A 14724-nucleotide genomic window follows, 5' to 3' on the forward strand; every position below is an offset into this window, starting at 1 on the left:
GGCTTGATTCTTTTGGAACTTACTTTTAAACTTTGTTGGTTACATCTAGAGTGGTCCGTGTTCTGGAGTTAGAGTAGCCCTGCTCTTCAGGCATGGACTTTCTAGGTCTCTGAATTCTCAGGTGACCCAGTGAGGTCTTCCAAGCCTGGCTAATTGCAACCCCAGCATTTGTCTGTCTTGTGTCATATGAAATCTCTCGGTTCACAGCCTCTTGGTACTTGTTCTCTGCTCAGCTCATGGAGTCTTACTTGCACATGTGCAGTTTAGTATTTAGCCAAACACTATTTCTCCGTGTACTTCCCTCCTCTTGGTACCCCTCCTCCCAAATTGCAGACCTCAGCAGCCCTGTACTCTGGACTGTCACCTCAGTTTGGGCTCCACCCCTCTGCCCCGTGGTATGTAAAGTGCATCCAGGCAAAAAGCCAGTGATCACGAGGCTTACCCATCAATTTACCTTCCATCAGGGTCATCCTGAGCCCCCTGTTGTTCAATGTCTACAAACGGTTGTTTCAAATATGTTGTTCCATTTTATAATTGTTCAGTGTTTTCACTGTTGTTCATAACATGTTACTTTCCACAGACCTCACAACTGAGCTGAATTCACCAGACCAGATAAGAGGCTATCATAAAAGATTGGCAATGAAGTAGGTCTCGTTGTATGAAATATTAGATTTTTAGGAAATCTAAATTATTTTAGGAAATAATTGTGAGGCGTAATTCTTACTTTGCAGAAGCCTTCACACTTTACAGAAGGGCTAGCTGCAAGTAAACAGTGTTCTTCCTTAACCCATTTAAGAGATTGGAAAATGACTGTTGAAAGCAGAGCTAGGTGATGGGCAGCGGAGCCCTCAAGCCTGTCCTGGAAGTTGCTTCCAGGTGGAGCTGTCAGTCAGGAGTGGAGTTAACGTACCGTTGAAGTGTCAGCGTGTCCAGGGATCTGGGGCCCACTAGTTAGGCCAAAACAAAGTGAGGGGCACTGCAGGATGAAGTATGAAGACCTGGTCCAACTTGGGGCTCGGTTACCCCCAAGGATCTTGAGTGTGTAGAGCCAAAATGGGAAGCACCATCAAAGACCAGGCAGGGTGTGAGCCAGGAGAGACCAGCATGTGTCTAGAAGGTTCTAGGAGCTTAGAAGGGGGTGAGCAGCTAAGTCAACAACCGATGTCTCTGCCAACAGTGAGGAATGAGAGCAGTGCTTCTGTCAACCACCGGGAGAGCTTGTTAAAGTGCAAGCTCTGACTGAGAAGGTCCAAGGTGAGGCCTGGAACACTGCAGGTCCAGCAAGCTCCAGGTGGTGCTGAGGCTGTGGGCCCGCAGACAACACTCCCGTTAGTGAGGACTTTGAATCTGTGAGCCAGGGCTCACCCAGGGAAGCTCCTCCCCGAGGAATCAGCTGATGCTTGTGGCACAGGGGAGACCCCGGTGCTAAACCCAGTAAGTGGACAGAGGAGGGTTGGATTTACACAAACTTCGTTTATCTGTAACATTTCACCCTTGAAGTTGCCTGCACCTGTTGGGGCTGACAGTTATACGGGAGGGGCATCAGGCATCCCAGAAATCTCAGCCGTGACCCTAGGAGAATTCCCCATAGAGCCACAAGGAGCCAAAAACACATGCTCTTCTTACTTGTTCAGGAACCCAAATGCCAGCAGAATGGCAATAATCTTCCATTTTTAAAAAAAAGAAAGAAAAAAGGAAGGAAGGGAACAACCCTCAAACTCTCTTACCTCCTGCCATAAACTTTTTTGTAGAGTGTAATCTCATGTGCCTTGAGTACAGATGAGGTCCAAAGTTTGATGCTGCAGACTCCATCAGGAGAGGGTGTGGCCCTTTCTCACATCTAACAGGTATTCGTGTTTGGGAGTTCGTGCACCTGCTCCCGTGTCCTGTAAAGGGCACATGTCACACCATCCACACATGCTTGGATTTTAGGCACTGTAATGCAGAACACACTTTTGTTGATGTTAGCATCGTTTCACCACCAACCATACGGACTGGGTTCTTTCCCCATCATGTTTAGGAAATTAACAATCGCGTTTTAACCTCAGCTTCTTGGATAATACTTGCAATAGTCCATTTCTTCTTAATAGGGCGTCAGATGTTAGTAAGTTCTCGACTTTGGGTTTAACTAATGAACTCGTACACGGATGATAATGATGAAAGCTCCCATTAATTGAGCATCTACTATATTCCAGGCAGGTGCTTTAGAAACGTGTTTAATCATCACTAAAATTCTGCCAGCTGTGGGCATTATTATTCCCGTTTTGTAGATAAATTGTTTATACATTATTTATGGGTTCCTATTTATAGAGGAACCGAGGAGGGGCAGTTGGAGGAACGGGGTGGGTGTCGGGTCTGGCGTGTTTTGTGAAGTGTGGGCACCATGAAGTCACTCACCCACCAGTGTTGAGCATCAAGGAGAGTCACTGAGCTCTTTCAAAGCTCTAGTGGCTTTTCCTTCAGCTTCTTGGCAAAGACTCCACTTTCTTCCCAGCCCCTTCCTTCTGCCGGGCAGACAGAGGCGGGCCTCTGACCGGGCCAGCGTGCCCGGGAACTTCTCACCAACCCAAGGAGGAGACATCTGAGCCCACGGCCACATCCAGTCCTCTGCCTGAGTGAGCTCCTGGCCCCCGTCCTTTCCGGCCGAGACGGCCTCTCTGCTCTCCAGGCCTTGCAGGGGGTGAGGGGCAGAGGGAGAGGCCAGAGTTAACGGGAGGCCAGCTCTGTTTTACACGGGATATGCTCTCTTCCCCTCTCTGTTTCCACGGCAACTGCTAATTAGCAAGCTGCTAATTAAAGTTCATATTTATGATCAGAAAATAAAATCATTGGACCTTTCCGAAATAGGATTTTATGAGTTTTGGCTCCAGCAACTGAGTCAGCAGTGAAGGGCCTGTGCTGTTCAGGACCACGGTTTCAAGGCGGAGATAAATAAGCAAACAGCGCGGGGAGGAGGCTGAACCCAAGTCCTTGGGCAGAACTGGGCCTCGGCGGGACCGCCAGCGGGAAAGACGGGGCTCTGGGACGAGGACCCTACACCGAAGCCGTCGGTCCACGTCGGCTGTGTTCCGTCTCCGGGGTCACCGAGCTCCCGTGAGGCAGTTTTCTACTGCAGAGCCAGCTGTTTTTGTTCTTTTCTGTTCTCGCCATACTAGAAAAATCATCACCCACAAGCTCAGACTCGAACCTCCCCAGGTGTGTGTGCAGGAAACTCTCAATGCCACTTCCTTTCACATGTGACTTGGTTACTGCTGCTTCTCCGAGGGGTCTCTGGGCACCCTGTGGCCTCGAGTAACCCCTCTGCCTGGAAGAATTCAGCTCCTTGGGCCCTTGGATGTTGGCTTCATCCCTTTTGTGGGCCCTTGACGAGCCCAGCGGGGATCTCCTCACCCAGTTGTGGAAAAATTCTGCCATCTATGTTTGGTCTCCCTGACGGGGCGTGTTTCAGAATCCCAGAGTTGGAAGGGACTTCGAGGGCATCTGGCCGCCCCCCCAGGAACATGGCTGCACGTCCTTTGCCCTGAAATCTCCCCCAAGACTGGGCAGCTTCCCTCCGCTTGCCTTTGGCGATGTCATCCTTGCTGCCTGTCCTGCCCGAGCTTGGAAGGATCAGCCTTCTCCGAGGGGAGAAGAGGAGGGTGGGGGTGGGGGTGGGGGGGTGATGGAAGGTCAGTGTGCCGGGCTGTGAAGACCACCGTCAGTCCCTCCTCCCCCCCGCACCCCTTTGGGGGTCCCAGGCCCGGCGTTCGACGCCTCCACCTGCAGCCCGTCTTCTGCAACACGGAGGGCAGAGGGCCCTGTCCCACTGGGGTGCGCGGCAGGAGAGAACACGACGGAGGGCCCAGCAGGCGCGGAGCCGTTCTCGCAGGGTTGTAATTCGGCCAGTCCTTCGTGTCACCTTGGCCCCTTCCGTTCCCTAGCGTGTGCGAGGCGGTGCTGGTGGCTGAGACGGCCCCCGAGAACCCTACCAGCTCTGCAACTCCATTAGTGTGGGCTCGGACCGTGTAAGATTGAATCTTCACGCTGTGCTTCCCTCCCATTGATTGGCTCAGGGAGGCGTCACTCCGTTGACAAAGTCCCGGTGATGCCTACAGCACAGCAGGTAACGAGGGGGCCCTGAGCCCACGGGAGGTACAGCGAGTCCCCCCGCGTCCCGTGCGGAGCCAAACCGGCAGCACTTCCCGCCGCTTCTCACGGGCTGTGGGCTGAACGCTGGGCCCCCGAGTTCACATGTTGAAGCCCAAACCCACAATGGGATGGTACTTGGGGGCGGGGCCTTCGGGAGGGATGAGGGTTATTTGAGGTCTGGGGGGGGGACCCTCGTGATGGGATTAGTGATCTTAGAAGAAGAAGAGACAGCAGAGCTCCCCTGCCCTCCGCGAGCTCAGGAAACGTGAGGACAGAGCAAGAAGGCGGCCGCCTGTGAACCAGGAAGGGGTCTCTCACCAGACACCCACCTGCCAGCAACCGGTGGTGGGAAGGCAGGGTGACAGGGCCACTTCTTCGGGAAACAGAGTGGGGACTTATTACAGAGTTCAGCGTGCACCTCCCAGACGACCCAGCAGAAGACATGACAACGTGTGCCCCCGCGAAGATGCGTACAGCAATGTCCCAATAGACAAATCGGGCCAACAACCTAAATGTCCGTCAGCAGATAAATGGATACACCGTGGTCCACACATCAGTGGACAGAAAGGGACAAGCCAGACCCTAGAGAGAGCTGGCCGTGCTGATCCATTTTCCTGAGGTCCAGAAAAGGTAAAACTGAGAAAGCACAGTCGTGGTTGCCTCTGGGGTGGGCGTGGGGAATAGGATGAAAAGGGCCGTGAAGGCACTTGCTCGCGTGGTGGCCGTGCCCTGTTTCTTGATTGGGGTCTTGGTGACGGGGTGTCTTCTTTGCAAAACTCATTAAATTTAAGATGCATGCGGCTTACTGGTCATACTGCAATTTTTAAGAAAAGGAAAGGGAACAGAAAGGCTACAGACTGGGAAATAGAGGAATTAGGCAGAGCTGGTAGGTCTGGGCTCTGTTGTGTAGGGCCGCGGAGAACAGCGTGAGAAGCTCCTGTCTAGCTGTGTGGGACCAGAGGGGCCTCGCAGGCTTCTAGGAAAGGGGAAGGGCCAACCTTTAGGGATCACCTACTGGTGCAGGATGCTCGGACAGGCCAGGCAGGCAGGCGACTGTCACCCGTCACCTCAATCTAACTTGCGCTCTCGCTGAGCGTTTGCCAACCCGTGCTCCTCCAGGCATCTATACTGCAGGGCCTGCCCGTGGTGGGTGGGGTGGTCCCAGCCCTGCTGCAGCTCGCGGTGGAGGTCCAGCTGGATTGGACAGAGAGAAGACACGGTTGTCAGAGGAGCTGGGTCAGTGGCCAAGGCGGATGCGGGCAGGGGAGTACGAGATGTTGGAGGAGAAAAGAGGGTGATGGTGTATTTGGCTCTGGGAAGCCCCGCGTGAGGCCCACTGGAGCGTCCTCCCCGGAGTGTTCTAGGCCCCGCACTTCCATCAGCTGGCCTTCCTCTTCGGTGCAGTTCAAAGTCAGGACCGTGGTCTCCGGGGTGAGGGCCGGCAGAGCTGCGGGGCAGCAGGATGGGCGGGGCTGAGCTCCTGCCCTCCCATCCTCACCTTCCCCCACGGCGGACACGGCTCCCGCTCTCTGCAGCGCGCCCCCTGCCGGAGAGACCACAGTTTCCTCCTCTTCTCCCAGCCTCCGCCTCTGCAGAAAGTCACCCACAGCCTCTGCTCAGAACAAAAATAAAAAGGGAAGTATGGCAGCCCACCCCGGCCCACACCTCTGCCCCTGCTAAAAACAGAGGCAGCCTGTGAGTGGGGTGTTGCGCCAGCTTCCGGGGGGGCCGCTGCTCCCTGTAGCATCAGCGCTTTCTGGGGGCCTGGCAGCCACTGTGCTGGAGGAGAGGGAATTTGAGAGGACCACGGAGAGACCCCCTAGGCAGACCTGAGGCCGAGCTAGTTTGCAAACATGTGAGTATACTTTCCAACCGGCTGGTCCTCTTTACTCTGACGCATGTGCGCGCAGCTGGTGAATCCACATCCTCGGTCAGGGAGCGTCTTCTGGGGCAGGTCTGGGGGCTGCCGTGGAGCCCGCCACCCCACCCCACCCCACCCCACCCCCGCCGATCGGTCGTGCTCTCGTCTGAAGCCTGAGCGCTCATGGCTCCACGCGTGTTCTTTTACCATCTTAATTTCCTAAACAACACGGGAGACTCGACAGCGGGTGCTGGGGCAGCTATTTTATGCTGTAGCTTTGATTGCACAGAGCGTGGACTGGAGCCCAGAGAAGACTTTCAGTAAATGCCTGATGACCGATTTGGACCAGAACGCTCTCATTTTTACGTGCTGGTTTTTTTTAACTAACTTTCTTCTGAGGGAGGACGGTGCAGAGGGCCCAGGAGTGGGGGCGGGTGCCCAGCGTGTGTTCCTGTTGAAGGAGTCAGATGCCCGCAGCCCAGCTGGGTGGAGGGGAAGTGTGTGTGCATCTGTTCCCAGAAGCTGGGGCCCTTGCCTTTATCGGCAGCTCGCAGCCCCACAGCCTTGCTCTCTCTGGGGTTCCTGCCCTCCCCGGGGAGCACCTTTCAGTCAGTTCCTCCGAGGTTTATTGAGGTTCCGTACACAGAGAAACAAGCCTGTTGCTAAACGTTGTACAACAGCTAGCGCAGGCCCAGGCCCTGCCCGCAAGCAAAATGGCATGAGAGAGAGAGAGAGAGATTGCCGAGCTAGGCCAGGCAGGAGACGTGTGATCCAGAATCCGGGGAGGAAGGGCGCAGTGCGGGGCGAACGGCTTACCAAGCAGGCAGAAGGACCAGGCTCCCAGGGGGACGTCGCCCCTGCAGTACCTCTTGGAGGCATCTGAGAAGGTTCCTCATTTCCTAGCGACATGCTTCAGGAATCCAGTGAGTTCTGGGAGGCTGAAGAAACTTTTGCAGCAGTCCCTGGGGGTCTTTTGCTTATCAGAGACCGGAGTCTAGTTTTCGGGCGGGGGCGGGGGCTGGGGGGGGGAGTGCAGGGGGGAATCAAACTGACGTCACTGGTTTGAAGAAGTCAGCTGGGTCGTGGGGGCGTCCTGCGCAGACATGTCACCGCCTGCCGGTGAAGCCTGGGCTGGCTCACAAGCCTGGCTTCCTGCGTGGACTCGTTCAACGATCACAAACGCAGCGGGGTCCCCCGACTCCCTTGCTACCAACATCCCTAACAGCCTCAAGTCAGTAACCGGCTACAGTGTCTGGGTGCCGTTTTGATGGGTGCCTTAATTACTGGTGATTGTGTCATTTGGTACATGCCAAAAAAAAAGTCTTTCCAGTTTGCACCTTGATTCATAAGCTTTCGCTTACATGGCAAGAAGCTAGAGCTGATCTCTGAGCGTAAAGATTCCCGCATTCCTATCACTGTTACTTTCAGAGACTGGGTCAAGTTATTTCCATCCCAACTGTGTGGGAAGGATACAACATCAGAAAAACACGGGCTCATATTTGCTGGTGCCTGGTGGCAGAGAAAGTGACAAAAGAAACGCCCACCAGCCTCCAACCCCGACAAGTTCCATCAAAGACAGACACCTTGTCACAGCAGACCATTCAAAGAGAGGCGGTGGACACCAGCCTTCCTCAGAAGGAAAGTCCGCGTGTTTGGAGACGTTTTGCGACGTTGTCTTCTCTTCCTGACTCCCCTGATCTCGCACGGCTACGTGGAAAATGTGAGTCTCGGTATTTGTAGGTTTCGAGCTCGCGTGTGGCTTCAAAACAGGTGAGCCGGATTACAGGAAATTGCTCAGTTCACGTGGGAGGCGCTGGGGAGCTTCCAGAGGAGGGATGTGACTGACAGGGATGCAGAGACAGGGGCAGTCCTTCCTGGCTTCCCCTTCTCCCCAGCCCTCCCGGCGCCCGGCCCCCAACACTCCTCCCTTCACGGCGGCGCCTTGCTTCATTTCTCTGCCCTTTTCTCGGCCCCGCACCTGCGGGTACTAAATAAAGGTCTGGGTTCCGGTTCCCTTTTCTCTGTCAGCCAACCTCTAAGCCTCGCCCCACCTCCCTCTGCTGCCCCCTCTTCTCTCTCGCCGTTTCCTGGACACCGAGGCCCTCAGGAGCCTCTCGCTGGATTCCCAGTCGAATCCGGAACCGGAGGTTTAAAAGCCGGCGGAGAGAGACGCGACGAGCACGTGACTCCCCGACTCCCCTCCCCGCCGGGGTGTCCCCTCCCCCCGGCCGCAATTTCCTGACTTATTCATCAGAATTGATGGTTTGAAGGGTTCGGGTTAGTCTTGGTTGGCGACCCATCGTAGCTGTTTTTATTGACGCGATGTGATTTGATTTGAGGTGACATTTGCATATCAAAATTCACCGTTTTAAAGTGAACAGTTCCTTGGTGTTTGGCACATTCACAGTGTCGTGCAGCTGCCACTTCCGTCTAGTTCCAAACCATTCTCGTCACCCCCAAATAAAACCCCATACCCGCCAGCGGTCACCCCCTCCGTTCTTCCACCGCAGCCCCTGGCCACCGCCAGTCGGTGGATTTGTGTCTGCGTGGATTTCCCTGTTCGGCACATTTCGTATCAACGGAATCTTACAATACGTGGCCTTTGGAGTCTGGCTTCTCTCGCTCAGCATAATGCTTTCGATGTTTTCGTCCGTGTTGCAGCGTGGGTCAGTACTTCGTTCCTTTTTCACGGCCTAATAGTATTCCACTGTGTGTAGAAGATATGTTTGTGTTTATGGGGTCTCTGGTGCTGAGGGTTCGTGGCTGGCAGGACTGGCATGGGGGCTGGGCAGAGGGACGTGGGAGAAGCGGGAACTTGGCCCGTGGCCCCCGCCCACCCCCAGGGCGGTTCCCTCCTGTGGCCGTGACAGCTCCGAGCCGCCCCCTTGAGGGGCACGGGGGAGGAAGGTGCAGCTCTGGCCAGCCTTTCCGAGCTGCGGTTCGGCTGTGCTCCTGAGGACATTGTAACGGTTAATTACAGCCAGCCCTTGATTGCCCGAAGGGGTAGCCCATTGAAATGTGGGGCCGCAGGGGTGGAAGCAAGGGAGGGGGGCCCCGTTCCGTGAGAGAGCCGTGTATTTCAGAGTTAATTTTGAGTAGGGAGACAGACCCTTTCTGAGTCTCTCTTCCACCTCCCCCACCTCCCCCTCCCTCCCCCTCCCCCTCCCCCCTCCGCCCTCCCTCTCTCCCTCTCCCCCTCCCTCTCTCCCTCTCCCCCTCCCTCTCCCCCTCCCCCTCTCCCTCTCCCCCTCCCCCTCTCCCTCCCCCCCTCCCCCTCTCCCAACCCCCTCCCTCCCTCCCTCCCCCCTCTCTCCCTCCCCCCCTCCCTCTCTCCCTCTCCCCCTCCCTCTCCCCCTCTCCCCCTCCCCCTCCCTCTCCCAAGCCTGCCGCCTAATGGAACGCGCAAGCCTGTTTCGCTCCCAACGTAGCGGGTGCTCCACGAGTGCGTTAGAACTAGGCTACTCCCTTGCCATCTCTTTGGCAGAGCATCTCAGGATAGAAAATCAGGTCTGGATTTCACTTTCCTCGCAGGGAAACGCTTACTGTTGTAATAGCAGTGGCAAAGAGAGCACTGTATTCTTCTAAAAATGCCTCCAGTAAACGAGGATGCTGCCGCAAGACGCAGAGATGAAGTGGAAATAGAAAAAATCAGGCGTCTGGAGCCGCCCCAGGCTGGGCCATCGGTCCCAGAAGGATTGGGAGACGGTCGTAGTCGCTCTTCGCAGCTGGCCTGTGAGTCCTTTTCCGAACCCGCGGGTGTGCTGGGTAGTGAGGCGCCTCTCTTGTTTTCCTGCCCAGTTACAAACTAAAACTCGCTGCTGTGTTCTGCAGTTTTCCATCAGCGGCGTCTCGATTGTCCGTTCCCTGCCGGGAGGCAGGGCCGCACGGTCTGGAGTCGTCCTAGCTGAGGTGCCAGCGCACTCCGCGGTCTCGTGGAGGGCAGGCCCGCCAGCTCTTCGCCCTCCAGCAGCCTCATCTTAGATCTGCCCGCTCCGTCCGCCGGGGATTTTGTTCCTGAGTCACTCTGTGCCCTCCTCAGGTCTGGAGCCAGTGCCCACGGGGTGTCAGGCAGCCATGGCACAGCAGGCCCTGTGCCTGGGGTCCAGTAGTGTTTCTTCCGAAGGTCCGCTGGGGACGCGGTTTCTGTCAACTTCCTGTCACCTCCCACAGTGAGGGGTGACGCGTGAGGCCGACTCCCCAAAATGCCGGCTGGTGTCGGATTATTCGTTTTCAAAGAATTAGGATTCCACAGACGGAACCCCAGCGCCCCAGTGGCTAGAACTGGGTCTCCTTGAAAATGCAGCAGGTGCCTCAGACTCCAGGAGTGCCCCACGGAAGGAGCACATTGCAAAAAACCGGTGGTTGCCGTAACGCTGACGCGATGTGTTGGGGAGAGGGAAGGCAGGTGGAGGGTTCTCTCTCCCCAACAGAATGGAGGACCCGCGTGGGCGTTTCTGCGTGTCACCCGGTGGAGATGGTTCGTGACAAGATGTCTCTGTCCCTGTAGGTCAGAAGCTGAAGGGATGGGTATTCTATTTTATTTACTTATTGTTTTACTAGAGTGTGGTTGCTTTACAATGTTGTGTTAGTTTCAGGCGTACAGCAGAGTGAATCAGTCATACACATACGTGTATCCACTCTTTTTTGGTTCTTTTCCCGTACAGGCCATTACAGGGTATTGAGTAGAGTTCCCTGTGCTCTCCAGTAAGTCCTTATTAGTTATCTGTTTTATATGTAGTAGTGTGTATATGTCAAACCCAGTCTCCCAGTTTATCCCTCCCCTCCCACCCCCTGGTAACCATGAGTTTGTTTTCTACATCTGTAACTCTATTTCTGTGTTGTAGATAAGTTCATTTGTACCCTTTTTTTTCAGATTCCCCATGTAAGCGATATCATATGGTATTTGTCTTTCTCTGTCTGAGGGATGGGTATTCTAGACTTCCAGCCCACGACTGACTGAGACTACAAGATAGATTGGCGCTTAGATCTGAATTGCAGGCACAGCAAAACCAGTTGGGTATGACTGAAGGGCATACGATCCTGTCAGCCAGCTGTCATGTGAAAACCCTCCCCACAGCCACCGAGAGAAAGGTCTCATCCAGTGAAGAGCGGAAACTATAACAAGAGAGCCAGCACTTATCCATTGGAAATCAATCACTTTATAAATAGTAAACGCCTATTTGTGAAAGATAACTTGCTAGACCACGGGGCGTACAAGGAAGCAGGAGATGGTCCTGCCCAGAGGATCGTAAGCAATATGGTAGACAGATTCTCACAACACCAGGTGGGAGAGTCGCAAATCAGAAGCCCAGACAGAAGGGTTGAGGACAGACCTTTATAAAGTTTTTCTCTAAAGTCTGTTTGGTGTGGAGGTAATTATACAGAACGCCAAGGCAGAGACTTCTCTCCATCTTGAGTTTGCCACGGGCTTCCGAAAGGGTGGACTAAGTGATAATTGATTAAGTGCCTCCCTGTGTGCACTGCAGCAACCCTAAGATGTAGGTGCTCCGTGTCCAATTTTACAGAATGATTAATGGGGGCCCAGAGAGGTTAAGCAACATGCTCGAGGCCACACAGCTGAAAAAATGGCAGGATCCAGGACCATATCCTTTCCTCTAGAACACAGGGAAGCAGAAGCTGCTGGTTTTCTCTCTTGATGCAAAGTTTTGGTTTGATTCTTTTTGTTTGATTAGAGTAGAATTCCTGCAGTCCTTCTCCCACAGCCCCCATCTTTTTTTTTCACGGGGGAGTGGGGAAATCCATGTCACTTCCCACCCACAAACACAATGTATTTTAACCTCTGGAGGGCAGGAGTTACATCTTGTTGTGGGGGGGGGGGGGGGCGGGGCGGGGAGGTGCTTCACTTGGAACCTCAGTCCGCCAACTCTCTAAGCCGACAGCGGAAGGAGTCTTCACAGAATCACTCTCCCCCAGCCTTCACCACCTCCTGCTTTGCTTTCTTCTGCTGCCCGGAAATCTGCCCAGGGGACTGAGGTCTGAGAAAGTACAGTTCTGACCTCAAGCCTTGCACACCTCGGGGTGTTCGCGGAAGTCTGAGATCTACATAAAAGCCTGGTCTGCTGCTTCCTGCACCGGCGTTTTGACCGGCCCCAAAGGCTTTTCTAGAAAGAGGCTCTGGCAGCCCCGTGCAGCCAGGGACAGCCAGAGCCTCAGGCCTCCTCCTTGGCTTCCCTGCTGCGGCCAGGGTGACCTCCCTGATTTCAGCAGTTGGTATTCTCCCCGGATGGTGATGGGAGAATCAGAAACACCCCACCCTCCAATACGACCACCCTGTGGCCATATAAGAAAACCTGGAATGTGCCTTTTTCTAGATCCTAGCCTAGTTGATTGAAGTCATCGGGAGCATTGTGTTCAAACACATGGAAATGTGTTTAGCGGTATTACTGTGTTTACCTGTCCCCGTGACATTTCAAAAAATAGACGGCCCCACGACTAGAAATGCGTTTTAAATTGATCGCCGTATCGATCCTAAGTAAATTTTCAGTGTGCCTTATAAACGCAGAAGGGAGAGAGCTTGTTCTGGGTGCAGCCTGTTCGCCCCGAGTCCTCAAAGGATGCAGCTCTGGGCCCTGGAGATAACTCCGTCTGAGCTGCAGGGGGTAACTCGACCGACCTGCATTTCCCCAGCCCTCCCCCAGCGCACTGCACTGTGCCTCTGATTTGCATTTTCAGAGCTAATGCTCACCTTTAAAATAAGGGCCAGGCCCGGCTGTGGTCCAGGCTCCCTGTCCTTTCCCTTCTTCACCAGTCACTGCTCCCATCTTTCTGTCACCTCTTCTTCCGATGAATCTGCGAGGCTTTCTTACCTTTGTTCTTTCAAGTTTCTTTTTCTGCCTCCTTTGCTCTGCTCTGAACATCCCTAAATGTGTCACTTGTGTCTTATCCTCACTTGTCCTTATTTTCTTTTCTCCTGAACCTCCTCATAGTCTCTTTTTCCTACTCTTCTGTCGTTCTCTGCTAGTAATGCTTGTTGAATCCAATGGGTGGGTGGATGGATGGGTGTGTGGATGGATGGATGGATGGATGAGTGGATGGATGGATGAGTGGATGGATGGATGAGTGGATGGATGGCTGAATGAGTGAGGCTCCCAGTCTCCTGCTTCAAGTCTACTCTGACGTGTCCTCGTTACCAAACTGCAGACGTGCCCCCGTAGACGTCCAAAGGCCTTGGGCCCCCGCCTGGTTTCCTTTTTTAACCTTGTCCCAGGCTCCCATGGGATTCCTGTGCAGCCAGGTGAGACAAGCAGGAGATAAAGGGGGAGGTTTAAGTCTGCACGTGGCTCCCACAGAAACTGCCAACTCTCATTTTTGGCTGCTCTAAGAGTGGGCTTCTTCTTTGATGACGCTGGTGACCTTTCCTACGAAACGCAAGGACCCAACCTTTTCACTTAGAAGATTCTCGGGGCCGCTGGGCTCACCCCACACTCTCGTGCCAGCCCCCAGACTCCCAGGAGCAGGACTTTGTGTCAGTGCCCACGTTTAGGGCTGTGCCTGCCCCATGTCCAGTTTTGTCCCTTCCAAACTGCCTCACCCAGACCCCAACCGGGAAAGGAACTCATGGTTTCCACCCACCTCTCCTATGCTAGAATTTAGCTTAGATGAAGCCAGCGGTCTCTCTTTGAAAGCACAGAGGGCTCCAGAATGGGAACCAACTGGTGGTCTCGGTGACTTGACATCCCCCGTGGCCAAGGCGGGCTTGCTGACCAGGCCTGGAAGGCACCCGCAGGAGAAAACAGTGTTTCATTACCATCAGGGCTGGCCCGGAGCAAAGCTGCCCTTCCGGGAATGAGAGAGGATGACCTCACGCTGGGCTTTGGGTTTGGCAAAGGGGTGTCCAGCCACGGCTCACGGAGACCATCGGAGCTGTCAGTTTGCTGTGTGCGCAGCTTTGGAATCTAGACGGAGCGAATGCTTGTAAAGAGCCAATGTGATAAATTGATACACATTTCAGAACAATTTAAGTCTGTCATTCCTAATTCTGCTTTTCACAAAAGCTTCTCTGCAGTAGTGGTAGAAAAATGAGAGCTGGAGGGGGGGGAGGGGGGGAGCAATGTCCTTTGGTCATGCACGAGGTGTACGCCCTTCCAAACTTCTCTGCCCTGATGGGTGCAAGTCAGAAGCCACTACAGGAGATGTCTGGATATGTGGCAGGGCCTGGGGAGGGGGAGGGCTGGTGTTTGCCATGTCCCCCAACCACCCCCAAATCCTGACTACCCAAAGATGCTTCCTCTTTTCCCAAAAGCTATCAAGTTGAGACATTTTCATGCCACAGAAACCATTGGCCCTTTGCCCGGGTCACCTGGAAGTGGATGAGTGGAGCACCTTGAGGAGTGTCAGGTGGAAATATTACCTGGTGGCCTGGTGCCCAAGGAGATGTCCCGGGGGTGGTGGGCGGTGCCCTAGGCTGAGGGGCCGGACATGCCTCGGATGATGGCTGAGAAGTTTGGCTGTAACTCGAGTTGGGGGGAGGGGTGCATGTGGAATAAAGAGGAGTAAAGAGAAGAGATGGATTCCAGTGGATGTGATGGAGGCTGGAGACATGACCAGAGATTGGCTGAAAAGTGAGGGGCACGGCTCCGGATTTGAGGCAGGACCCAGCGGGCAGGATAAATCATCCGGCGTATGCGTTGGACAGTGGTGTGGTGTTAGTTATCACTTCCTGGGCAGTGCCCCATCTCCCTCAGAGTCATGCTGTTTGTTTCTGTCCCCTGCAG

At 54.4% G+C, this 14724-nt stretch overlaps 1 protein-coding gene across 5 annotated transcripts in view; it reads left to right on the plus strand.

Annotated features, from left to right (window-relative positions):
* Positions 1-14724, plus strand: part of CARD11 (caspase recruitment domain family member 11) — a 107817-nt gene that overhangs the window by 48818 nt on the left and 44275 nt on the right. The window contains exon 1 of one of the 5 annotated variants that reach the window (XM_068524503.1): positions 10000-10028. The exons of the other annotated variants lie outside the window; for them this stretch is intronic. The gene's annotated coding sequence lies outside the window, so the exon portion shown is untranslated. Of the gene's footprint in view, positions 1-9999; positions 10029-14724 lie in introns of those variants that run through there. 5 annotated transcript variants of the gene reach the window in all.

This window comes from Eschrichtius robustus, chromosome 16 (genome assembly GCF_028021215.1).
Source record: "Eschrichtius robustus isolate mEscRob2 chromosome 16, mEscRob2.pri, whole genome shotgun sequence".
Classification (NCBI taxonomy): Eukaryota; Metazoa; Chordata; class Mammalia; order Artiodactyla; family Eschrichtiidae; genus Eschrichtius; species Eschrichtius robustus.